General features: G+C 43.5%; 1 long non-coding RNA gene across 1 annotated transcript in view; it reads right to left on the bottom strand.

Annotated features, from left to right (window-relative positions):
- Window positions 1-3416: 3416 nt before the first annotated feature.
- LOC139752754 (uncharacterized) overlaps window positions 3417-26612 on the bottom strand; it is a 77425-nt gene continuing 54229 nt past the window's right edge. Inside the window, exons 3-4 of the long non-coding RNA XR_011713574.1 lie at window positions 3725-9003; window positions 3417-3526 (exon numbers count right to left, since the gene is read on the bottom strand). This is a non-coding gene — a long non-coding RNA (uncharacterized lncRNA). The remainder of the gene's footprint in view (window positions 3527-3724; window positions 9004-26612) is intronic.

A 26612-nucleotide genomic window follows, 5' to 3' on the forward strand; every position in this document is an offset into this window, starting at 1 on the left:
GTCATAAGTTGTCATAAATTAAATAACTGTAAAGTCCTCACTGAAAGGCATGTGCAGCCAGGTATTTTTTTTTTTTTTTCCCGTGGAAGTGTTCTCGGAATAAGTGATACTCTGATATGTATTTGCCAACCTGACTTACCACAGTTAAAAAACCTATTACTTAAAAACTATTTAAAACCTATCGGACACGTTTTAAATGTGGTTCAGTTTTTTCTGGATGATAGTTAATTCCATAGGATTTTGGTTTGTTCAAGTTGGAAAAAAGAAATTTCGAAGTTATTCCCTATCATGTCGAATGCGTCGAAATCATGGCGACCAACTCACAACATGACCACCAACTTTTCCGTAGTTTACCCGGCTTCTTCGTATTCCCTGGTTAGGTTCAGTGAGTTTCAATTACATTGAATGATTATACTGAATATATGTATCTTTTGTGAAGGTTTGCTTTAGGGGCATTACCAAATAACTAAGGATTTGGGAGAAATGCCCTTTAGAGCATCACTTCCCATGTTGTGATGTATGATAATGGGAAGCGGGTATGTATGACAGTCAGGGCAAATGTGTGGGTTCATTGAAAGTAGGTGACATTTTGATAGTTAACAACAGCAATCGAGATATTTCTTAATTTTCCAAGTAATATGTGAAATGGTATGAAAAGTTATTTCATCACAATAACTGCCATGGCAGAATATGGAAACACACCCCGTGGCCTTTGGTAGCGCAGTCGCCCAACCTTTGAAAATCAGTAATTCTATGTGCTATCAAACACAACACCCAATAAAAGCTGGTATTTTTATGAGGTAGATATTTGTTAGGTGAGGTTTTCAAAGATTTTGTTGATTTCTACATGAAATTGTACAGGAGTCAACCAAACATTTTCCCTGATCTTCATATCCTTGCTATATATGTTTTTTACCATAAGATAATGCTTCAGATCACACATTGTTAGTCAAGAATAACTCATGAGTGCAAGGAGTTCGATGATATGCATTTGTTCCACGAACCCTTCTTTTTGTGTTGCAAGTTAGAATTTTCCCATATTTTTATTACATCCCACTTGTGCTCTCTTGCCATGTATTTCTATGTATTAGGCTGTAGAAATATAGACATTTTTCATTCATTAGAAATATATGAACTTATTATGCAATAGAAGTATAGAAACAGAGTAAGTGGATTGTGAAAGCCCAAGGCAGTTGCGTGGCAGTATATTTAGTGGCATGAATAGGCATGCTAGAGTAGTAAGAATGTATAATGCATGGGCAGGTGGTACCTATGCCAGTCACAGTATAGGATCAACCTCAGTAGTGTCTTTCTCTCCATCTTTGCTTGCAGTTTTCTCTGGTGCTATACTTATTTTATCTTGTTACATAGGCCATCGTTTTTATTGCATCCACATCAGTGAGGAATGGTAATATTAGGTTGCCTGTTGAAGGTTCTCCTGCCATATTTAAGACAGGAAATAAGGGTAGAAATTCTCCCATTGACTTTAAAAGTTACTTTTTTTAACCACATACTCATTGGTGAATTACTTGCAGTATTCTGAGGGGGCATGTATCTGTTTGCAGGTGTGAGGAGGAAGAGTTAAGGTATAGGAATGCCCAAGCACAATGGGTTGGAATATATGGCTGGAAGAACTAGAAGAGTGCATTGCAAAGGCTTTTTCAGCGGGGTTCAAGACTGTAGTAAGAACTGTGTTCAATTTATTGGTCGTATGATTAAGAAGGTTGCTGAGATCTATTACAGGAAGCTTGAGGTTTGGTATGAAGAGACCACTCCTTGTGATGGTGCAAGTTAAAGGGACAGCAGATAATTTGTGTATCGTTAACAGAAAATTACTGCTAACATTGTCTTCTTAATGCAGCTTTTCATTGTTTATACACAGCAGATTTAAATCCATGCTATGGTTCTTTGATGTAACAAAGATTTATAAAATCATTAAAGCCCTTGATTTTGGTGATCATTTGATTTTTCCTGGATATCATTGATCATCCTGTCATGCATCATAGTTCTCAAAAAGTCTTCATTCTCATTTTTCTGCCTCTGCATTTGTCAGTAGAATTGTTCTTTGAATCTCTATAAGTTCTACAGTTACAGAGATTGTTTATTGCATAAATTTTAAAAGCCTGGTGTAGAATACACATAGTTTTAAGTTAGTCTTTTTCAAGTATGGTATATGCAGTGTATTTTGAAACGTTAAAGATGAGAAGCTGTAATAGGAACTGAGAGTATGAGGGCAGTAGCATGTGATGGAACCTACAAAGTATTTACAGTATTGGTGAAGTTGAAATGAGATAGGGTACAGAAATGATACAGTGATACAGTTGCTGGCAATCGGAAAAACTTTTGATTGAGATATTCCTGGTGTAAGAGGCATAGGTTTTTTCTTTATTGCCATGCTGTTGCTGTAGGTAACCTTTTTGGTAATATTATCAGGCAATAGAAATGCTTTTGATTAGATGATCTTATATGAAAGATAAAGCATTCTTGTCTGAATGTTGCTTAACACACCAAAACAGGCTTGGTGAAAGATAGAATTTATTAAATGGTCTTGGTTTTTACATGATAAGATGGTTAAGGGTCATTGATTTTGGGAGCAGGCTTAAATCTCATGCTTATCGAGACATCACCAAATCTGTCTCATCAATTTATGCATTCTCCCATTAAGGCTTAAGGTGTTTGAGGGAACAATGTTGTTTTGCATTGGTGACATATTTTACTAATTTTGATTTTAACTTAGATGTGTTTTCAATGAGTTATATACCTTATACAGAATTATGGATGATTTTATGAACTGAATTAGTGCATTAATCCCAACAGAAAGCATTTATAGGTTATGAAAATAAATCTCTTGCATTGATTAGATTTTATTCAACAACACATTTCAGAATGTATGAAAATTGTTTTAGCTTTGATAGCCATTGTATTTAACTAGATTAAGTAGCTGTATAGAGCACAGTAGCATTACCTTTTTTAAGTATATATTTGAAAGGAACACTATTGTCATGAGTTGGTGAAAGGAAGACAGCAGTAGCATACTGATAAATTATTTTTGACTAAAAGAACACATTACTTGTACAGTATTTGCAAAGTTTGAAATTCTGATTTTTTTTGTATCCTAACAAGGAACATCCTTTCCTTGTCCTCTGTGTTGGTATATCCTCACCTGGAATTTCCTTTGGAAATTGTTGTGGTCTACAGACAGAAAACCATTGAACCACCTTCAAAGCCATGGTTATTATCAACTATTTATTAAATGAATATTTATTTATTTATTTATCATACTTTGTCTCTGTCTCCTGCATTAGCAAGGTAGCGAGGAAACAGATGAAAGAATGGCCCATCCCACCCACATACACATGTATATACATAAACGCCCACACACACACACATATTAAGGTGAATAAAATCAGTGGTTAGGATTCTTCTCATGTCACAGTGTTTGGCTTTCTGCAAAGGCTCTGCTGTAGGTCATCCTCTCGCCATCAGTAGTGAAGATTCTTGTACTCAAGTGGATTGAAGTATATTTCTGTAAAATATTCAGTTTTTTACTATAAACATCATTCCCTCATGCATTGGCTAGAACTGTGAATTTATATACTGTTCATATAGGTAGATACAGTAGAAATTATTACAGAGATTGGTTCTGAATCATTCATTGTAATAAGATTATAATATTTTGATTTTTTTTCTTACAACTGAAGAAAATGAAATCTCCCATACTTACTGATAATGTTTACTTTAGTTTCATTGCCATACTGAAAACAATATTTGATCCACATTTTTGAAGGCTGTAGCACTCTGGTGGAGACATTGGCTGCTGGCAGTTTGTGACATTGATGTGCCACCCTTAGTGACGACCATCCATCTGTGGAACACTTATGGCCAGGTATGTGGACTGGATGCTCTCTGGTACACATTTTTTTTTTTTTTAAATAAGTGAATGATTGGTATCTTTCCAACTTTTTTATTGCATGGTTTTAAAACATACTCAGTAGTTATGTTATGGAGGCATAACTTTTACCACATTGATCTGTGAATTTCTGATATCTTCCACTCACTGTAACAAACTGCCTTTAAAGGACCCAGTGGTCTCTTGCTGTTTGAATTCCTTTGTATTCATATATGAATTTAAGCATTGCAGCAGTACTTTAGGTAGATTTTTTGATGTGTTCTGTTATCAGCATGATATGATGATATGGTTTTGTATAGTAGAACCATAGGATATTATTGGACTCCACCTGCTTGAGGTTACATTGTGAGTTAAAAGTTGCTTTAGTTAGGCTGTATCATTGGATGTACTACTCTACTGTCTCCTCAAAGAACTTCCCACTGCAAAGGAGTCTGCATTTCCCTGCCACTGAAGAAGTGGAGTCTTAAGCTGCGTAATCCTTTAGAAAGGTCTTAGGGTAATTAAAAACATATAGATAAATTTGTTCATTGTGCTGATAGCATCATATTACAATAATGTAATTATCTGTGGATATTGCATTCGGTTACTGACATTATAGTGATATAATGTTACAAAACCTTGTGAACATTTGCCCAGGTTCAAGCATTATGCTGTAGAAAATACTTTACCCCAACACCAGTAAAATATGACCGATTTATTGAAAGCAAGTTGATTGTTAAGTGATCCATATGACACTGTTGGTCGTGATGAAACCTTTCAATATATACTTATGGAGTGTAGCTATGGAAATATGACAGCAGCATTTTAAAACATTATTGGAAGAGGATTAGATCTAAGGAAGTTTGAATAAAGCACAAGTCCTGTTTTAGAAAAGGGAAAGGGCATTGCGCTGAACTGTAAGCCAGTATCTAAACAAGTTTGATCTTTGATTTGCTGAAAAAGGTAAGAAAGTAGCTGGATGATTACTTGTAAAGTAACTACCGAAGGAAGAGGTAACATTGGTCCAAAGGAAAGAGATCTTGTTTAATGAACCATCTAGATTAATGTAATGATGGTCACTAACTGAGGTAAATGATTGGTTGAATTGCATGGTCTTTAGTTGCCAGAAGACATCTAACATTCCTCCACAAGAGATCGGTACCTTTCCTTTGGTTGATTGAAGCTGGCCTGAATTGATGGAAAGAAAGAAACCTGCCAGAGTTACCCTTTTTAACTGGGTTCAAATCACCAGTTGTGCTTCGTAAAGCAGAAAGTTTTGTTTAGTGTTATTCCTGATCTTTGTTGATGATTTGCCAGAAGGAATTAAGGAATGATTCTGAAATGTTGAGGGAAGTAAGGAGTGTCAAGTACTGCGATGGACTATATAGGGTATGAGCTAAGCTCAATTCTAGCCGGGTACAAGCAAATTGATGAAGATGGAACATAGTGAAAGTAGACTTGTTTATGATTATCACCTCGCTGGAGACATACAGAGTATGTGAAAGGGAACTGGAGTTGACAAAGAACCTATCCTTTCACTGAAGCACCACATTAGTTGATTTGTCAAGGAGGCTATCAAAATTATTTTGAAGTACAATTATTAGGGAGTTTATTATAAGAAAAAATATCCAAATAATATGTCCACATCATAAGTAGGCATCTCTGGTCTGGTCACCTCTTTAGAAGTAACTTACCGATAGCTTTAGAAGGTCCACTGGAGGGCAACGAAAAGTGCACCTGAAATAAGTAGATGAATTACAAGAGTATCAGCCTGTGAATGGCCTGCACCAATGGACAGATCTACATGGGAAGACAAAATTACAGATTCCAAGATTTGGAATCGATTTTTTATATAGGCATTTATCAACTTTTTAGTGTGAGAAATGACTGTAACCACTAGAGGGTACACCAAGAAAATAATTAAGAGACAAACCGGAAAAGATATAAAGAAATTATTCTTTAGTAACGAAAAGGTGAATTAGCAAGAAACTGAATGCAGAGATGGATGATTATATAAAACCGCTTGTATTATAGAATTAAGAAATTACAAACAGATGATTAAAGATGTTTACAAATTATGGGAAAATAGGAATGAATAATTACAATAATTACATACAAATATAGATGACCCGTCCTTCGAGTGATGTGTTGGCGTCGCTTTTTGTAGCCTGGGTTGCTGACGACAGAGAACTGATGGAGGGCGTGAGTCGGAGCATTTTAGCCTGTCCATAAAGAGAGCAACTCCATGACAGTTGTTTGTCTCCAGTACTGTCGACGGATAGCTCTCTTGATAGTGCAGACTTTACACCCTCTGCAGCAGTGGCTAGGCCTGGACCAAAAACAGCTCGCCAGCCTTCCACACTTTTCCCAGACTTGAGATCAATGTAGTTTCTTTCGTCAATACGTTCTCAATCCTCTTCATGAAAGTCTTTTCTTGGGAGCTTGTACAATGGTTGATTTTTCCTGACATCCCGTCACTTCTTTTGGACGAAGTTGAGATTAGTTTTGCTGTGGATAATATTACTTACAAGTGAGTTGATATTGAGTATTTAACTTAGTAACTTACGTAATGAATAGATTCTTGCCAGAACAGTCTAACGCTTCACAAAAGTTAAAATTCACGTATTTTTCGTAAAGCAGGATTTAGTGTGATTTGAAAATTCTTTGTCAAAGGATGGAGTAACTGACGCGTGGAAAGAATGAGGCAACCGAGATTTATGATTGCAGCTGAACGCTTTTATAGTTAAGGGATGGAATCCAACATCAGAAGCGACGAGAACAGCGGCAGTAACAAGTTGCACATTAACAACGCGGAGCACGACCTCCCTGGTGTGATTACGTGACCTCTGAATGTCAGGGCATCATACTTATGGGTCGTATCGTTGTGCTGAAGGATAGTAACTTAGTGCTTTGGATCGTTCAATCGTATTTAAGGGTTGTATTCTCGCGCTCAAGGAGCTTACTGTTGTGCTTAAGGATCGTACCGTCATGGTTAAGGGTTATTTGTACCATTGTGGTTAAAGGTCACACCGTAGTGCTTAAGGATCGCACCAATTTGTTAATGAGGGATCGACCCATCGTAGTCAGGGACCGCATCATTGTGATTAAAAAGGTCTTACCGCCGCATTTAGTATTTATACCGTCTTTTGCTGGTGTGGTTTATAGATGGATTTGGATTAACAATTATATGGCATGGACCATTTACACACGGCTGCCAGCACGCGAGCTGGAGCCGCCGAGGCAACAGCATCCACCCGTCATCCCACCGTCCGACCACCAGTAATCCCACCAAAAAAAGTGGCGCGGGCACAGCGATCACCCGCAGCCCTCCCAAGCCAATCCAAGAGGTGAACCCTAAATTGGGTAATGGTGGGCGGGTGTGAGGGCTGGATCATCGCACATTAGGGTCGAGGTAATGTGTGTTATTGGTGGCTGTAATCATCACCCGCCACGGATGATAACTTTAAACGATGACTCCTGAAGGGGCAGCTGAATGATAGGACAACTTTGGGGGAACGCGGACTGCAGGAGACACCAGCCGTCGCTGCTGCTGCTGCAAGCCCGCCCATCTGGAAGCCTGCTCATGGTGTATCATTGAGAAGACATATTGACATGGTGTGTTAATTTTGGGGTATGACATGAACGGATAATGAGTGAGTCTAATTCTTTGGCCATGAGGAGGTGCGATGATTAATAGACACAGGAGCAGTGAGGAGACTAGTGTGAGGCCAAGGCGCTGCGTTTAATGTACTGACTGGCACTCCTTGGTAGGTCATGAGGTTGAATTCACGGGGTCAGGGAACAGGTTTCTCATCACCCGTGGCAGTGTAATGAGTCAAGAGAACCTAAATATCTGAAACATCGGGAAGCTTGCTGGTTGAACTGAAACTCGGAGGAGTTTGGTGCAAGGAGGAACGAACCCTACCATTTCATTGTGTATACATGCAGAGAGAGAGAGAGAGAGAGAGAGAGAGAGAGAGAGAGAGAGAGAGAGAGAGAGAGAGAGAGAGTCGCCAGAGGAAATTGTGAAGGATGTTTGACAGTGTTGTGCAAACAGTGATATCCTGCATGAATCTAGCTCTCGCGGAAAAGCTGCGCAGAAGTAGTCACTAAAACATTCCCATTTAGGCTGGATTGTGGGCCTGTCGCCACCACGGGTCAACTGTGATTATTGAAGAATAATGTAGTCTAGTTTGACTGAGGTGCATGTCGGATTTTTGCCAATGAGGATACCATCTCGGGGAAAGACGTGGATGACATATCTTTCATGAGTAGTAACGATGATTCTCCAGTTGACTGTCACTGAAAAAGTCATCATCATAGACATGTAAACTGTGTGCCTCGGTTTGATCCTGTAAATTTTTGTATTAATGTGTCGGGAATGTTGGGCACAGAATGACAGATCTATGCGTTCACCACCTCAGTTGTGATTGGTGGAACACCAGATGTCTGTAAACAAAACAAATACATTTCACTAGCATAGAAAATAAATGTATTACAGTAGCTATTAACACAGAATGATTGTATTAGACTAGCTATAACACACATCATGAATGAAAGTTTTTTCACTTCCTGAGGAAAGACCGTGATAACATAGAAAGGAAATGATAAAACGGAATGGAACATTTGTTAAGATCTCTAACAAGACAACAGTTGCGTTAGATGAGGATATTTTTGGAGACGTTGGCGGTTTTGATTTTTGGCTGTAACAGGGTTTTGCAAGTGGTGGAGAGGGCGGAAATGGTGTGGAAGAAATGTTCCACGATGGTAAAGGTAATGGGGAGTCCAGGGATGTTCGTAAGTATTTAGATTACACAAATTGAGACCAGTCAATACAAGGAGGAGGAGGGGGAGGGACGTCATTAACTGAAGCTGTGATTGTTGCCGCTGTGGAACACGGAAGCAGCGACAATTTACGATATGGTAGAAAGACTTGACCACTGCAGAAAGTGGAGACGCCGATTTAAGGTGGTACTGCCGGCCTCCGGTTGTAGATGTAGAGAGACATTGGTGGTTGGTGTGGTACATGAAGCTCAGGCTTTGGGAAGGAATAGCTGCTCGCAATGGTACTCTCTTGGCTTCACGCTTGGTCAGTCAGGATACTCCCACACAACCTGCAACGTCAAGACATCACGTTAGTGGAGCAAGTGTTAAATCTGGGTGCCTGTAGATGCATAATTGTATGTTAGAGAAATCAGTATCTGCATGTAAATGACTAGATGAGTAAATTAAAAGTGAATGAATAAATGACTGGATGAGTGAGTGAATGAAGGCACTTAGCCAGAATGGAATCAAATACCTTCGGCTTTATGAACTCTCCTGATATTATTATTAAATCTCTTAAGTCATCCTTTTCCGTCCACCTTGATGCTGCCGTTTTCCGAGTTCGGGTATCGTATCGGCCACTCTGGTGAATTGTAAACATATGTACCCACTACTATTTACTGGACCCGTTGCATGCGATTGACATACTCTGGTGAATTGTAAACATATGTACCCACTACTATTTACTGGACCCGTTGCACGCGATTGACATCTGCTTTTCATACTTTGTGTGTGTAGACTAGCTACACGAGGATTGACCGTTATATCTCCTTTCCTCGAACTGAGACTCTGTGGATTATTATTTTCTCTCCTCATAATAATCTTTCCACCTTTTAAGTCAGCTCTTCAGACGCGAAAAATTCAAATTAAACTGAGTTATTTTCCATGACACCACATTCTTCCTTTCATCACATGGTTTGATACATACCATGTCGGATGATATATATATATATATATATTTCTTTCATACTATTCGCCATTTCCCGCGTTAGCGAGGTAGCGTTAAGAACAGAGGACTGAGCCTTTGAGGGAATATCCTCACCTGGCCCCCTTCTCCGTTCCTTCTTTTGGAAAATAAAAAAAAAAAAAAACGAGAGGGGAGGATTTCCAGCCACCCGGTCCCTCCCCTTTTAGTCGCCTTTTACGACACGCAGGGAATACGTGGGAAGTATTCTTTCTCCCCTATCCCCGGGGATATATATATATATATATATATATATATATATATATATATATATATATATATATATATATATATATATATATATATATTGTGTGCGTGTGTGTGTGTGAAATATCATGTACTTTGAAGAGCAGAACAGGAACTCAAGGTGGAAAAACAGATCAATAATTATTACAATAGATAGATATGTATCAGTGAACAGGGTTACATTATTTTATATGACATGAAAACAAAGTCATTAAAGAGAGAGGAGATAAACTTCTAGTTTGACGGGAAGATTTTACGGTGGTGAACGTTGGGAGAGAAAACGAGAAGACGGGAAGAAGAAGGTTGGAGGAAACACAAGAGTAGATATATAGAGTACACAATAAACAAAAAGTAAAGAAATGCTGGCTGAATAGAGAAGACCTGAAGTAAAGATAGAAGATAAGACTCGACTCGGTGGAGATGAAAAGAGCAGAGGCAAGGAGCAAGTCCGGCCGAACAAGGTGTTGGTGAGGTTTAAACGAGTACAACTGTATCCCGAAAGCGGCTCTCGGTCGCAGTGGCCTAGACTCCGCACACACACTGCGGGATTGCCGACTCTAACGTCTTGTGTGGCTCTGTGTTGCACCGTGGGTGAAGGTAGGTGGAGTACATGCGTGCAGCTGCTGGTGATAATTTGTGTATTTATTTGGCGTCAGGGAGCAGGAACGTTTTACCCCTGACGACCTCTGGAAACTGTGTCCAGTTTGTTACGTCATCAACCCCATGAGCCTGATGGTACGATGGTCCGATTTTTGACCTGACCCCCATATTAGTGTCAGGTCAAAAGTCGCGCCCCTTTATACCGTAGGGTCGTAGCATCATCGAGCTGGAGGGTCTTGTCGTCGTACGCAAGGGAGAACCGTCGTGCTCAGGCAAGGAACGTGCCGTTGTGAGGGGGGAACGTGCCGTTGTGAGGGAGGAACGCGCCGTTGTGAGGGAGGAACGTGCCGTTGTGAGGGGGGGAACGTGCCGTTGTGAGGGGGGAACGCGCCGTTGTGAGGGGGGAACGTGCCGTTGTGAGGGAGGAACGTGCCGTTGTGAGGGGGGAACGCGCCGTTGTGAGGGAGGAACGTGCCGTTGTGAGGGGGGGAACGCGCCGTTGTGAGGGGGGGGAACGCGCCGTTGTGAGGGAGGAACGCGCCGTTGTGAGGGGGGGAACGCGCCGTTGTGAGGGAGGAACGCGCCATTGTGAGGGGGGGGGAACGCGCCGTTGTGAGGGAGGAACGTGCCGTTGTGAGGGGGGGAACGCGCCGTTGTGAGGGGGAACGTGCCGTTGTGAGGGAGGAACGTGCCGTTGTGAGGGGGGGAACGCGCCGTTGTGAGGGGGGGGAACGCGCCGTTGTGAGGGAGGAACGCGCCGTTGTGAGGGGGGGAACGCGCCGTTGTGAGGGGGGGAACGCGCCGTTGTGAGGGGGGGAACGCGCCGTTGTGAGGGAGGAACGCGCCATTGTGAGGGGGGAACGCGCCGTTGTGAGGGAGGAACGTGCCGTTGTGAGGGGGGGAACGCGCCGTTGTGAGGGGGGAACGTGCCGTTGTGAGGGGGGAACGCGCCGTTGTGAGGGGGGGAACGCGCCGTTGTGAGGGAGGAACGCGCCGTTGTGAGGGGGGGAACGCGCCGTTGTGAGGGGGGAACGTGCCGTTGTGAGGGAGGAACGTGCCGTTGTGAGGGGGGGAACGTGCCGTTGTGAGGGAGGAACGTGCCGTCGTGCCTTGAGGAATGAACCGTCGTTCTTAAGAGGTTTAAGACCAGGATGAGATGATAATCTGGAGATGATTAATGACTTCGTAAATTTTGCGGATTCTAATTTTGAAAAAAAAAAAAAAATGAATGAAATTGCCAACAGTCTTTACGGGCGTTGCTTTGGTAATTCATTTGTTTATTTAATGGGTTGGACGCAGATGTATTTGTTGGTCTTAACGTTGAGTGTGTGTGTGTGTGTGTGTGTGTGTGTGTGTGTGTGTGTGTGTGTACTTGTATGTGATGTGTATGTTTAATGTATGCATATGAGGTTAGTGTCTAATGTATTTATGAATGCGACCGTGTTTGTTTGTGTCTCAGAGAGAGAGAGAGAGAGAGAGAGAGAGAGAGAGAGAGAGAGAGAGAGAGAGAGAGAGAGAGAGCCTGCTATCTTTGCCTACCGAGTTTAACAATCGTCGTAATGTATCGCATGATCTTTCACTTAAAGTAAACAAACGAGTTTTCTCACACAATCCACGCAGTTCGTTCCATGTGTCCCCCCGTACAGTTACTAGGGAAGGATCGGTGTTGTCAAATAGATCAAGGAACTTGAAACTTAACCCCACTCTTCTGTTTTGGTTAATTGTCTGGCTGCTTTCCCTTCCTTGGAGTTGAACTCTCTTATTTTGGATACTTTTTGTGTTTTTTTCCACGGCTTAGCTAGGCTTCAATCGTTTCCATGTATTCAGTCCTTACTATCTTCGTTTACGTTTTTGATGTCACTATTTTTTTTGACCAAATTCCATTCTTCTCATTCTCCCTTTCCATCCCTGATCTTTGGTTTGCGAACTTCACAAGAACTCGTGTCAAATTTTTTGGCTTGAGAAATTCCACGTCTCTTGTTTTGGAACTTGTAATTTGTTCTGCTCAGTCAGGTTGCATCCCTTTTACCTTGTGGCGTTAGGGGGTTCCCTTTTTTAGATTCCTCGATTATTGGATCGCCAGCAAAGAACGAGCTTCAGCTCTGGTGGTTATGCGCGCTCTCCTCTCCCAGGCGGAGCACCGAAGCTCATGTTTTCTGTTTCCACACTCTTGCGCGTGAATGCGACGTGCTGTTGTATCTGGCCGCCCGCGCCCTCCGACTCTTCAAGTTTTGCGTCATATATTTTTTTTGGGACATACACCAACAACGTATGCCTTCATGTCTCTCTGTCCCTCGTGAATGTAGGCGTTTCCAGTTAAGTTTCCCGGTTGTTACGATACCCCGTTGTAAGAACTTTTCCCCCTCGCTTAATTAGGCATGTCTTGGAGCTGGTTCCTGCACCAGCGTCAGTTGTATACACACACACACACACACACACACACACACACACACACACACACACACACACACACACACACACACACACACACACACTTCCGGGCCCAGGAGTCCCTGCTATATCCTTAGATGGTTCTAGCAGCACTCAGGAAGCTGGCCACGTCCACCACCATCAGCAACTCTCGGAGGATATTTTTTCACACCCGTCGAAACTATTAAGTATTTACTGTTGTTATAATTGTCATTATATTCAGTAAGGACCGTCACACGCTCGTTGCTCCTGCCACACCTCGAGAGGGATCATATATGCTCTTAGTCTGTCCTCATTTTCCTTTTCTTTCCAATGTTTTCCCTTCAGAACTAGTGGATGTTCGTTTTCCGTCTAGTTAGACTCAGAATCATTAACTTTTATTATGTCTTGTTTGGTGTCCCCCCCCCCCCCCCCCCACCCCCACAGAATATCTTTAACTAATCTGCTGTTAATCTTCGTCGTTAACATATGTGCTGTTAATCTTCATCGTTAACATGTGTGCTGTTAATCTTCATCGTTAACGTATGTGTTGTTAATCTTCGTCGTTAACATATGTGCTGTTAATCTTCATCGTTAAAATGTGTGCTGTTCATCATCATCTTTAACGTATGTGCTGTTAATCTTCATCGTTAACATGTGTGCTGTTAATCTTCAACTTTAACGTATGTGCTGTTAGTCTTCATTGTTAACATTTGTGCTGGTAATCTTCCTCGCCATTTGTGTGTACCTCTTTTGGTCTCTCTGTGTCTCCTCTCGTGGTTGCCTTAGTGTTATGGGCGTCGTATCATCCTGTTTCTGTACATTCTGCCCAGTTATTTCAGTATATTTGTCTAACCCTCTCTCTCTCTCTCTCTCTCTCTCTCTCTCTCTCTCTCTCTCTCTCTCTCTCTCTCTCGTATCTTCTTTCATGATCTGCCATTTTGCTTACGCGCTTTTTAACCTTTTGAACATACGGTAAGGTGGCGTAACCTATATGACCTTTCCCCTCAAGGGTCACTTAACAGGCCATGGACTAGCATAACCCCTTGAGTCAACCATCGTTCACACGGGGTCAAGACCATCGGGGCAGGTTTTATCCCATTCTGGAGGTAGTTCCAGCCGGTCCATCCTTCTTATTACTGTAGTAGTGATTGGCTTTTTTTTTATCTTTTTTTTTTTTTGCATCTTTTTTTTTTGGTCGCTGAGTCTCAAAGGCTACACTTTTCTCATCAGTTGCTGATGGTGGTATTTTTTTTTCTTTTCTTTTTTTCATATCCTTCATTTGTTGCCCTTTCCAAGATGGATTATGCTCGTCTTCCAGTCCAACCATCGTAGCCGCTGTGTGTGTGTGTGTGTGTGTGTGTGTGTCTGTGATTACTTGCGAGTTTTGCACTCATGTTGCCCCCGTCTCTCAACCTTGTATATAAACATCGTATCTTTACTCGTGTGTACACCACAGACAGGCACAGACACACACTATCCTAAGCTAGGTGCCAATTTATCAGTCAGCTCTGAAGGGAGGATGAACAGTTAGGTTAGCTGTGAGCCGACTGCCGCTCCCAGGATTCGAACCCAGGTGGATCCGCGCTTGAATCATGAGTCTGTGACGTTGGCCCGGTAGCCCATGTGTATGTGTGCGTGTTCAGGGTGCTCGGCTACCTTGGGTGTGTCTGTAATTGCCTTCTCCAAGTTGCAAGTCCTTAAAACGGTGAGAAATATATGACTGAAAACTGGTTTGGTTGATGTCAGGGGAACGTAAGTCGGGACACAGATGAAGGTAGGGGGGGGGGGGGGACTCGTGTGAGGGGAGGATAGTGGTTAGTGGGAGGTAGAGGCAAGACCATAGTGGTTAGTGTGAGGGGAGGATAGTGGTTAGTTGTAGGTAGAGGCAAGACTATAGTGGTTAGTGTGAGGTAAGGGTAGGGGGAATAGGGGTTAGTGTGAGGGGAGGATAGAGATTATTATGAAGTAGGGTTAGGGAGAATAGTGATTAGGGTTGGGGTATAGGCAAGAGGATAGTGGTTAGTGTGAGGTGGAGGCAGGGAGGATAATGGTTAGTGTGGAATTGGTGGCGGTGGAAGGTAAAGGGGGAGGAGGATGGGAAAGTGGAGGATAGTTTGGGTAGAGGAATATATCGTGGATAGTAAGGTAGGTGTAGGGGATGTTGGGTGATGTGATTAGTGAGTTCCTAAGGTAAATTGAAGGGTTAGGTGCAGGGTGGGAAGAGGTTAGAAGGAGGGTGGGGTAGGCGGAATGAGGAAGGGAAGGTGGTAGGGTAAGGTTAGGTAAGGAAAGGGAAGCCTATTCTTAGGGTAGATGTAAGTGAAGGGCAAGGATGGCCATGGGTTTAAGGCAAGCTAAAATGAAGGGTAAGATGAGAGTAGATATATGGTAGGTGAAGGAAGGTAGATTGTAGGAGAGGTGAGGGTAGACTGATGGTTAGGGGAGGTAGGTAGGTGGTAGTAAAAGGTAAGCGTAAGTGGATTAGGGGGGAAGGAGACTTTGTGATTAAGGTAGGCGTAAGGTAGGAAAAGGTGGGATATGGTTAAGGAAACGATAGGTAAGGGGAGAAGTTGCGATTGAGGGAAGGGGTTGTTGAAGATAATGGATGAGAATGTAGGTTATAGGAGAAGGTTAGGGAAGAGGTAGGGGAGTGAAAGATAAGGTAAGGGAGAGGGCCTCAACCCCTAGGCAGGGGAGATAAGGTGAAGGGAAGGGAAAGGTAAGGTAAAGTGCAGGAAGTCTCCCTCCCTCCCTCCCTCCCTGGAGGGGCGATAAGGTAAGGTAAGGTAAGGTAAGATAGGGGGGTCTCACCCCCTAGGTAGGGGAAATAAGGTATAGGGAAGGGTAAGGCAATGTTTAGGTAAGGGAAAGGTAAGGTGTAGGGAAGGCTAGGGTAAGGGAGAGGGTAAGGTGCTGGAATGAGGCCTCCTTCACCCAGGCAGGGGAAATAAGGTATAGGGAAGAGTAAGGTAAGGTGTAGGGAAGGGTAAGGTAAGATAAGGGAGAGGGGTAAGGTAAGGGATGGATGAGGGGGCCCTCACCCCCCCAAAGGCAGGCTATCATTGGTGGCTGAGTTATGCTCCGCCGGTCTGACCCTCGGCCGTGTACCTCATACAAATGGTCGCATTAACCCAGCCTTCTGCCCTCCCTCCCTCCCTCCCTCCAACTGCTCTCCCGATGTTACCCTCCCTCCCAGCTTCCTGCCCTCCTGTCGCTACTCTCTCTCTCTCTCTCTCTCCCTCCACTTGCCCTCCAGATGAACCCACCCTCCTTCCTCCTGCCCTCCCTTTGCTGCCCTCCAGTCGTTACCTTCCACCACCTCCTGCCCCTTCCCTCCCTCCCGTCGCTACTCCTTCCCTTTGCCAGTACCCTCCCCCCATCCCTTCATATAGCTTCCCCCTTGTCACTATCATCCTTTCCTTCCAGCTGACTTTCCTCAGTGTGCCCTCCCGCCACTGCTCTTCCCTCCCCCTGCCCTTCATTATAGTCCCTTCCATCAGCTGCCCTCCTGTCTCTTTCCTATCTTCCCTCCCTCTAGCGACCCTCATGCCACTGCTTTCCCTCTCGCTGCCCTCCCTTCTTCTACCATCCCGTCCGCTACCTTCCCTCCCACTGCCCTCCGGGTGCTCCTGTCCCTCCGCTTATCTCCATCCTGCTACCCTCCGTTCCACTGTCCTTCACACCGCTGCCCTCCCTTTGGTACCTTCCCTGTTGTTGCACCACTAACCTCCCGCCCAGTGACCCTCCAGTAACACCCTAACTACTCTTATCTCTCGTGCTGTCTTCCCCCCATTAACTCCCTCCACATGCCTGCCCTCCATTTCCCTCCTGTGCCCTTCACATGGCTGTCCTCCCGGCCACTGGTGACCCTCCCATTCAAAGCCTCAACAGCAGCCACCTCCATCCCACCTGCAGCTCCTCTTTTCAACTCCATGACTCTTCCCTGTCCACCCTCATTGACCTTCCACGCTCTTCCCAAACGTTGACATCTTGCCTCCTCCTGCTTTCCTGTTGCGACCAGCTCTCCTGTTACGTGGTGTGTGTGTTCCTGTTACGTGCAGCACTCCTGTCACGTGGTGCTCTCCTGTTGCATGGTGCCGTCTCGTAAGTGCTGGTCTCCCGTTACGTGGTGCCCTCCTGTTACATATCCCTTGTTACTCTCCTGTTATATACACCCTGCCTCCCTCTTGTAACATATCCCCTGCTGTCCGTTGTTACGTACAAAACTGCTGCCCACCGACCACTACTCTGTTGATACGGGAGACAGGACTGGTAGAGGGAGGTGAAAGGCGACAACAGAAGGCATCGCTGATCGGTGTGAGGGGAAGGTAAGTGGCGACGCTGATTGATGCCACAGGAACCCAGAAGACGATGTTGGTTGGTGGAAAGGAGAGGAACCTGTGACTGGTGTTGAAGGAAAGCATAAAATAACGCTAAAAAGTACGAGATTGGGTTTAAGAAGCGATGCCGACTGGTAGGGTGCGTGAAGAGGTAAATGGTATGTACCTGATTGGTTTGAGGGGAGGTACAGGACGATGCTGATTGGTTTAACGGGAGGCACAAGACGATGCTCATTTGTTTTCGAGGGAAGGCACAGGCCGATGCTGAGTGGCGAGAGTGTAGGCAAAAGGCGACGATGAATGGCACGTGAATGGCGTAGGAACAAGGAGTGGTGTTGATGGCATGGAATGGTGGAGGTTATACTAGTTCGTGTCTCAAGCGAGGATACGAGAACATGACAGATCTCTGGTCCAACACTGATATTACAAGTGCATCATTCATGCCAAATGTCATAGAATATGATCATGTAAGTATTTATGAGGAGAAGGTCTGTAAAACCTTCTTTATGTACTTTACAAAAGACTTGAACTTTGAATGAAGCAACGAGTATTATTTGTCATGGAAGCTGGTAACATTAGGGCAAAATATATTGAAGACCGAAATGTTTTAGCCGTAGGTTTTTTTTTTTTGTATTCAAAAATTACCGACCAACGTATTGTGTATCGCTGAGAACAGGAGATATGATATGCAAAGTTAATGAATTAAGTTATAGGGTATGTTCAAACTGTCTCAACAGTAACCGCGAGTCAGCCCCAGAAATGTAATGTATGAGAGTAAAGAAAAAAAAGACGAAGTGACGCCAGACATTTGGCTCATGACTCCTTGAGCATGACTATACGACCCTTGGAGCACGACGGTATGATAGTGTGCAGCTCTGAGTCTCGAATGTTAGGCCATCATACGGAAGTGTCCTGCCCCGTGTAAGGAAAGTACAGAGAATAGTGGGTTTTCGCCAGTAATTAAAGATTAGTTCAACTCCACACACTGACAGTCCGCAGTGTCTCCTCCATTTGGCTAACTGTCCTTGTTGTAACTTGTCTGTTCCTCAGCCTTGTTCAGGGGTCGCTGACGTAGTAATGACAGCCCATATCCTGCAAGGTGATGTGAAACTCGTACCTCTCCGGTGCGAGGAAACTTTTAAGTGTGGTCATTTGGCGATTTTTCTATACTTTATATAAAGTAGGCTCCAACCTCGACACGAAGGAGTTTTTACACTTCGAAGAGCCAGCGGTCGATTCTCGGACATAGATAGTACTCATATGACATCGAAGAGGCGTGTACAGACCAGATTGGCAAACATGCTTTTATTTAGTTACATGCCTCTATGTCGCTGTCACGTATAGCAAGTATTGGGGAAAGCCAGTCACGTAAATGAACACATTCATTTAAGGAGTTCGGGAGATCCCATGCTGTTCAGCGGATGTAGATTACCCCAATGATATTCAATGGTCTGTTTTGTTTTTTCTATAAGCGGATAGGCAAAACACGGATAGATTCTCATTTGTTTAAGATTTTTGTGTTTCTATTGAGAACCTTTCTGGATATAGCTCTTAAGCACTGTAAACAGGAGCGATGGTGCAGTTGTAAAAGTGTGTAATGTGTGTGTGTGTGTGGTGTGTGTGTGGTAATTCAGGAAACATGCAGACCACACGCATATTAGTTATTGAAACCGAGATCAGCGCAGATTGTTGACGTAAATTACAAAGCCACGAAATATTTGGCAAATCGTATGATATACCTATTTTTGTAATTGCTATTATGAAGCTGCAGTGAATTTATTGGACTTTATGTAATGGCAAAAATCCTCATACTACAACCGAACCGATATATATATATATATATATATATATATATATATATATATATATATATATATATATATATATATATTGGAAAGGATCACAATGCGCGTGATCAAGATATTCCTATGAGTCCAAGGGGAAAATGAAACACGAAACCAAATGGCGTCCTAGCTTCGTCTCTTCGATGTATATCAACTGATTGTTATATTTCTCTTCTTGTGTCTCCCCTGATGATGTGATTATTACACGAAATTGCACTTGGGAACTTTTCGTGTTTCATTTTCCCCGTGGACTCATTGGAATATATATATATATATATATATATATATATATATATATATATATATATATATATATATATATATATATATATATATATATAAGTACGACGGAACGCTTCAAGATAACAAGACTGCAGGTATTCATTTCTCCGAGTCATACTGAAGCTGTCGTCAGCTTATATAATGATGTCGACTTCAGGTATATCATAATTATAGACAAACCTGTTATATATATATATATATATATATATATATATATATATATATATATATATATATATATATATATATATATGAAGAAATAATTTATTGTAGTTTTGGTGTCAAATTGTCAAAGGTGTTCTGTGCAAGTTTTTAGAACCGTCCTAAGAAATGTTTACAGGTAATCGCAATTAATCATCTTGTTATTCTGTTGCAGCGATCTGGATCTTCCTTTTTCGATACGTACCGCAGCTAATACCCTTCCCTTATGCAGTAATGTACCTTGAATATGTTAAGAAAAGAACTAAGAGCAACAGCATGAGGTGTAGTTCCACATGCAGGTCCATGCGAAAATGTAAATGATTACCCATTGACCCCGCGACCTTCAGTGGAATTTATCCAAGAGATAACGCTAATAAGAATGGTAATAGCTGATAGATTTATGAGCACCGGAGTTATTTTTAAGCTTGTAAAAAAAAAAAAAGAAAACGGTAATCCTCCAGCTATGCAAGAAGACAATGAACAAAGGACAAAAATCTCTGGTAATATCTTGCTCTCCCCACAGTAGTTTTATTTGCTGTAGTACAACATCTCGTGTGTTTTGGAGTACCAGTAGCAAATTCCGGTTTTCGCGCAGGGCTATAAAATCAGTACGCGGTTGGGGCGTTAAAGCGGTATGGTCGTTGAGGTAACGAGCGCTCAACGTGATAGAATTTTCGTTGGCCGTCGAACACCTTCCTCGTTCGCAGTTGATATCGCCGTTATTGCGATGACGCGCCCCACCTGCTGATGCCAGAACCCCCGGGTGTGTTGTGGGGACACCCACCCCTCAACCTTCGTAGCTCCGGTTGGAGTTGTAGTCTTGACCGAAGAAAAAGTATTGGACGAACGGTCATTCCCCATGTGTTGTGACAATATATATATATATATATATATATATATATATATATATCATTTCCCCATGCGTGTCAGGATGAATGAATATCCTATAGCGAACTACCACAGTGACTTTTACAAATCAGCAGTGTCGGATCATATAGCCAGCTAGAAGCGCCTCTCTCTCTATACGGAAATTTCAATGCATTCGTAATAACCAATCTTGATTTTTGTACATGCCGTGAGCACTTCGCAACGTTATTAAAGTATGAGTATATGTGATGTGAAGAGACTTGACATCATAACGTGAACATGCTGAGGTCAGAAATACCGTTCAAAACAGAGGTAGCGTAACTCCTGTCGTCTTCTGACTTATCACTGGCCATACTAAAAGCCGCTCGTTGCGTCTCCACCTTTAACATTTGCTTCTGACTTAGTTCCTTCATTCCCAGAGTCCCTCTTGTATTGTAAAGCCATTGAATATTCTAATTTGTCATTAACGGGTGGGTTCCGAGAGACACGTTAAGTCAGGTCAACTGTGCTTACGTTGTAGCTGCTATTGGTGTCCCTTGTACTTAAATTGTACAATTGTACTTAAATATATTTTTCGCCTGAGTCTTTATTACGTTACCGAGTATTTTACTTGGCTGTCGGACTAATCAGTTTGCCTTGCGTTAGCTGAAAGGTTATTGATTAAAGAAACTTTTTTTTTTTTTTGCGAAAGATCGATTTAACAAATGAACTGAGGTGTTCTTAAACTCCACCTTTTTCATTGTAAAAGAATTATAAATTATATCTCCTACTTTAACGATTAGAATTTACCGTAACTTTGCAAACATGACCGCATGAGTGATGCAAAAAATATTTTGGTTAACAAATTGGACTTAAACGTCATCGTTTCAGTAAAGGTAAATATACGTAATTGGATGTATTTGGCTTTGATATGGTCCACGACACATGGAGAAGGTGTTCAGAGATTTTTTCGGTTTGTGGGTGTAGCATGAAGTGGACAGCCATTATACCAATGTGATCCTAGTGGTTGATAAGTTGATAACCAACCAACCAACCATAGTTAAACATTGTTTATGTATATATTTATAGTTAAACAGGAATTTCCTCTGAACTGAAGAATTTCTTTTGTCAGAGAGACGATCTTTAAAAGTGTATTTTTCTTATTATATTTTTGTTTTGCATAATGCATATTAATGTTAGACAAAATATTATTCTTGTAATTGTAGCTGTTTTATTACAGTGACAACAAATGTTTTATGATATCTAATACGTTAAACACATGAAGTAAACTGATGTGGAACCGAGGACTGTTAGAAATGGACTTTCGTGTGCTGGTCCACCTATAAGTTATCACGCTTAACCTCAATTTTAACATTTCTTAATTTTTCCAGCTTGACATGTATGTTATATGTAGTAGCTTTTAACATAGTTTCACTTGAGCACCTACCTGAAGAGCAGATGCTATGGACACACATTTTAATGCCAAATTCAGTGCTACGCAAACACAGAAACAGAGAGAACTTTTTTTTTTTGCACTTTTTTCGGGAATAGGAGACAAGGGGGGTAAGATGGTTCACTTGTGGGATGACCACCATGAAGTTGTGTAGCAGGTCTGGCCTTGCTAGCGGCGCGTGCAGCGTAGCGCCTGCAACGATAGAGTGCCTCGCGCAGACTGCCCCGATCTGTGCACCACCCAGCCCGACCCGACTCTTCACACACACACACACACACACACACACCTGCTGGCCTAGTCCTACGGAGATGCACGTCACGGCTTCACACCCCTAGCTAAAGTTACTAATAGCCTTATAGATTTGCACCATAAAATCATGTATGTAAAGATGAAGTCGGCTCCCGTGCAGAGCTAGGGCGGTATGTTGGCCATGCTCTCGTGAAACACATTTACCCACAGTTGGGAGCACTCTTACGCTGCCTGGTGCGTCACCCCGACACCCTGTGTGTTTACCGCTTTTCATTTTACCTCCACCGTTTAAGCGCTCTCTTCAAACTTACGTTGGGCAGCGATTTGGTGACAGTTTACGTATGTAAAAGACGTTGTTTGATAGCACCGATGGATAGACTATGCTGGTGTTATACACCCGAGCTGGTGTCTGCCATATCCAAACGCGATGGTGAAACAGAGGAGTGTGGTTACAGGCAAGCGTTCCCCTGTGGATACGCCGGCTCTGCTAATTTCAATTTCAAACAAAGTCGAGTTTGAACGGGCAAGCCCAAGCTTCGACTGAACTATCTTGGACAGATTATTAAACTACCCGAAATCAAAAAGGAAAAGTATATGAACATTATCCTCCATAATTCAGATATAATCGACCTTTATTTGATTATTGTTAACTAACGGTCAATACATATTGATAAACACAGAATGTACATTTTTCTTATAGTCATAACGAGTTTGAAAATCCTTTCAGTTTCATGACTGGGTAATGCCTGCTTTTAGAATGTGGGAATGTGTTCGTTACGAAACCCGCTGGTCGACGTTAAAATTGATACTACAAATATACAACGCGCTATGTCACTGGCCGGCGGGGTTGCCTCAGCTCGAGAATTTTCAGGTATTAAACCAAGCGTCAGTTGAGCAGTCTTGAGTTGGGGGGGTGGGGGTGGGGGGGGGGGGGGGGGGTAATGTGAGTATGATGTATAGCTACACTTGACCACCAGGGCGCTTCATGTTCGAGTTGAGAGCAGCGTACGGTAACATGTTTGTGTCGCTGGTGAACAGGCTGCTGCTGCTGCTGCTGGTGCTAGTGCTGTTGTGCTGTTACTGTTGCTGCGGGGAAGAGCAACCTTGAGCAGGGATAGACGGCTTCTCCAGCAACACTTATTGCCACATTCCTCAAAATAAATGCAGCTTTTAAGTTGCAGTTGTTCTTGATCTTTTGTCATCTGTGTCGGAAATAGATATCATGATCCATTAATGCAGAACACGAGTTAATGAGTTGGACAAAAATGAGTTTGTGCCTTTACACTCTTGCTGGTTTGTCTTGACACGGCATTCTTATCCTGTTAAGATAAGCGTAGAATTCATATATGACTTTCCCTCAGTAATATGATGCATTAGACTGTGAATAAGAGGATGTTGGAGGTGTGGTGAATCGTGTACATTAGTTCACAGAGCAGGCTTCGGTGAGTGGCCACATGAGGAAGGTAGTAGGTTGGTTCGCCCAGGTCTGCCTGGCCGGGCTGGTGTACCACCTCTCTTTGTACACCTGGGTAGTTCACCTTACCCTCCAGCATCGCCTCTCTTGGGCTTTCCTGTGGTAAGCGATGGTGCACTAGAACCGGAGACGGGAGGATGGGGTGGGTTTAAGGTGCACGTCTTGTGTACCCGTTTCCTTTCGCTTTAGACTGATTACATCGTACGTTGTGGGCCAGTCAGGCTGATTTGCCCTCCACAGACGACATACACAGCGGGCCAGGTAATTTGACCCTGGTATAAGATCAGCTGAGTTTCATTTGCGTCCGTGGCCTAACAGCATCACAAAGAACGATAAGATTGCCAGCAATAGGAACGCCCGTGGAAACTGTAAAGCTCTCGGTAAGGGCGCGTGCGAGAGAGAACCAAAGTGAGCAGTAGCCTATTCAGCACTGGTCGCAGTAGTAGTGACAGCAAACAGAAATAGCGGCATTATCAGCACTCGTAACATCAGCTGTGGCAGTTGCAGGGATGGCGATGCAGTTGCAAGGATGGTGATGTCTGTAGCAGCAGCAGCAGAAGCTACTAAAGGACTACCGACACCCCCACCAGCAACAGATCTACAGCAAGAAAAGAAACATTGCCACCAGCCACCGTTGGGGGCATCGCAGGCGACTGCTGGCATCAGAACACCATAAGAGACAAAGCATCTGCACGAGTAGAGACAAGAACTGGAGGAACAACAGCAGCTGCAGGTCACACACACACACACAACGGGGAGGCAGAGATGGGCTGCAGGAGCACCCCAGAATAATTGCGTCACAGGCATGAGCGTCTGGTGCAGGTGACTCCTGATGATGGTGGTCGGGCCTGGGGGCTTGCAGGACGGGTGGGGCCTGGGGCGTGGGACGACTGCTGCGTCCTGCAGGGCTGTGGTCGGGGTTGTATGCTTCATGCTGGGCCACGGTGATACCAGGCTGTCGTCGCTAGCTACCTTTGTCTTGACATTAAGGAGACGAGCAGCAATTTACTCGAGGAAGTAATTTTGTTACTGTCATTTTAAACTGCAGTCTAGTTCGTGTTGCATGTCACTTTCTTTCTCTCTCTCTCTTTTTTTTTAGAGGTTTGCCAGATGTGTATTTTGTCACGTTAGTCCTAAGTGTGACTTTTTTTTTCGTATATTCTAGCGACTGGAGCGAACTTGGGACTTCTAATCAACCGTGAGGATGCCGGCTCCCGGACACGGGTGGGGATGAAGGCTGCAAAGGGTCACGTCATTTGAATTAAGGTAACGTGATGGTGACGCTTATGATAATGTGACGAGGATACACTCGTGTCTTGCTTCGGTTGTGAGTGTGGTCAAAGTGATGCTGTGTTGTATTGAGATTGTTAAGGGTGTGAATACCTAACGATGTGGTGCATGATGGAACTGGTTTACTGATGGTGATATAAATGTGATGAAGATGATTATTTTGGTGTCTAAAAGTGGTGGGGAGTCGGTGAAAGTAACGGATGGGGGTTATTGCGATGTTTACAACAGTGAATATTAATGATTTTGTGTAGTGAAAGTAAGGGTGATGAGGTGAATATAGTGACAAGAGTGATGTCGCAACGAACCTGGTAAATACGAAAAGTACGAGCTTTGAGAGTGACACTGATGTGAAAATGATGCTTATTGTCTTACGATGCAAACAAAAATAAGTGATGTAGCGAAGGTCACCATGAGATTAGAATTGATGACAATGTTGCCAAAGAGATGACACGGAGGAAAGTAAACTTCTAATGGCAGTATTCATGAGCTGATGAAGATAATGATGCAGTGTGTGAGCTCCCCGCTCCCTTGGCTTGCCGCACCCGTCAAGTTTGGTGGTACAAGCTGTCGCCTTCCTACACGTCTCCATACAGTCATGCTTACCACCCCTCCCTCACCCTCCTCGTTTACCTTGCACTTCCTCTCTCTGTGGTCTCCTTCCCCACACACTACACCTCTCACCTCACGTGGAACCTCCAGCCTCACTCGTGTCCCACCCCTGCTTGTTACCTTAGCCATAATGCCTTCTCGTACAGCATTCCCTCCCTGTTTTAGTTCGTCCGCCTGTGCCTCGGTCTACGGGAGGTAACCTGCTGCATCGTACAGGTATTTTCTCTCTCTCCAGCACCATTAAAGCTGCTTACTCCGAGTATCGATAATGGGTAAACATCACCAGAAAAGTTTCCTGGTGAAAAGATATCGAAAATGCACGGTCGTAGAATAAGGAAGAGTCCAGGTCACCGTAACTGCGTTTGATGACGGTAACTGTGGCAGTGTGACATGAAGGGGCAAAGTAGACGGTAAAGGTAATACACTCCAGTCGAGTCACTGTGACAGTCTGGAGGGGGAACGGGATGAGGGTGTGGTCACGATACCTCCACTTGCTTTCATCATGTCTGTGGTGAGGCATGACCTGCGGTCCACACCATGTGGTCTGTGTTGGGAGTCTGTTTGTAGTCCACCTGCCAGACATATCATCAGGACAGTGTGAGAGCCACCATCTGTCGGCCATACCGTGGAGTCAGTGTAGCGAGCCACCACATGGTGTTCACCCTCAGGATAATGTCGGGGAAGCAACATCTGTTTGCCACATTATCGGGGACAGTGTAGGTAGCCACTCTGGGTTGGTCCTAGGTTCAAATGGTGAGGGGGGGAACCGCCACTTGTTGTTGTCACCTCTGATGTTGCAGTCATGTTGGGAGATGCCATCTGTCGGCCACATCTTCAGGTGGTAGCGCGCGGGACCACCGCCTCTCAGCCACACTTTTGGGACAATGTGGGGTCCACCGTCTGTGGGTCTTAGTGACGCGACGATATGGTTTCGTCATCATTCGTCGGCCACATCGACAGGGCATTGCCGGGTGGCAGCCGTATGTGGAGTCGTGCTGTCGGATCAGTCAGGGGTCTTTACCCACTTGTCTGTCACCCACTTAGGGTAGTGTTTGGACCCTGCCATCTGTCGGCCATATCGTCGGGACA

This window comes from Panulirus ornatus, chromosome 13 (assembly GCF_036320965.1).
Source record: "Panulirus ornatus isolate Po-2019 chromosome 13, ASM3632096v1, whole genome shotgun sequence".
Taxonomy (NCBI): Eukaryota; Metazoa; Arthropoda; class Malacostraca; order Decapoda; family Palinuridae; genus Panulirus; species Panulirus ornatus.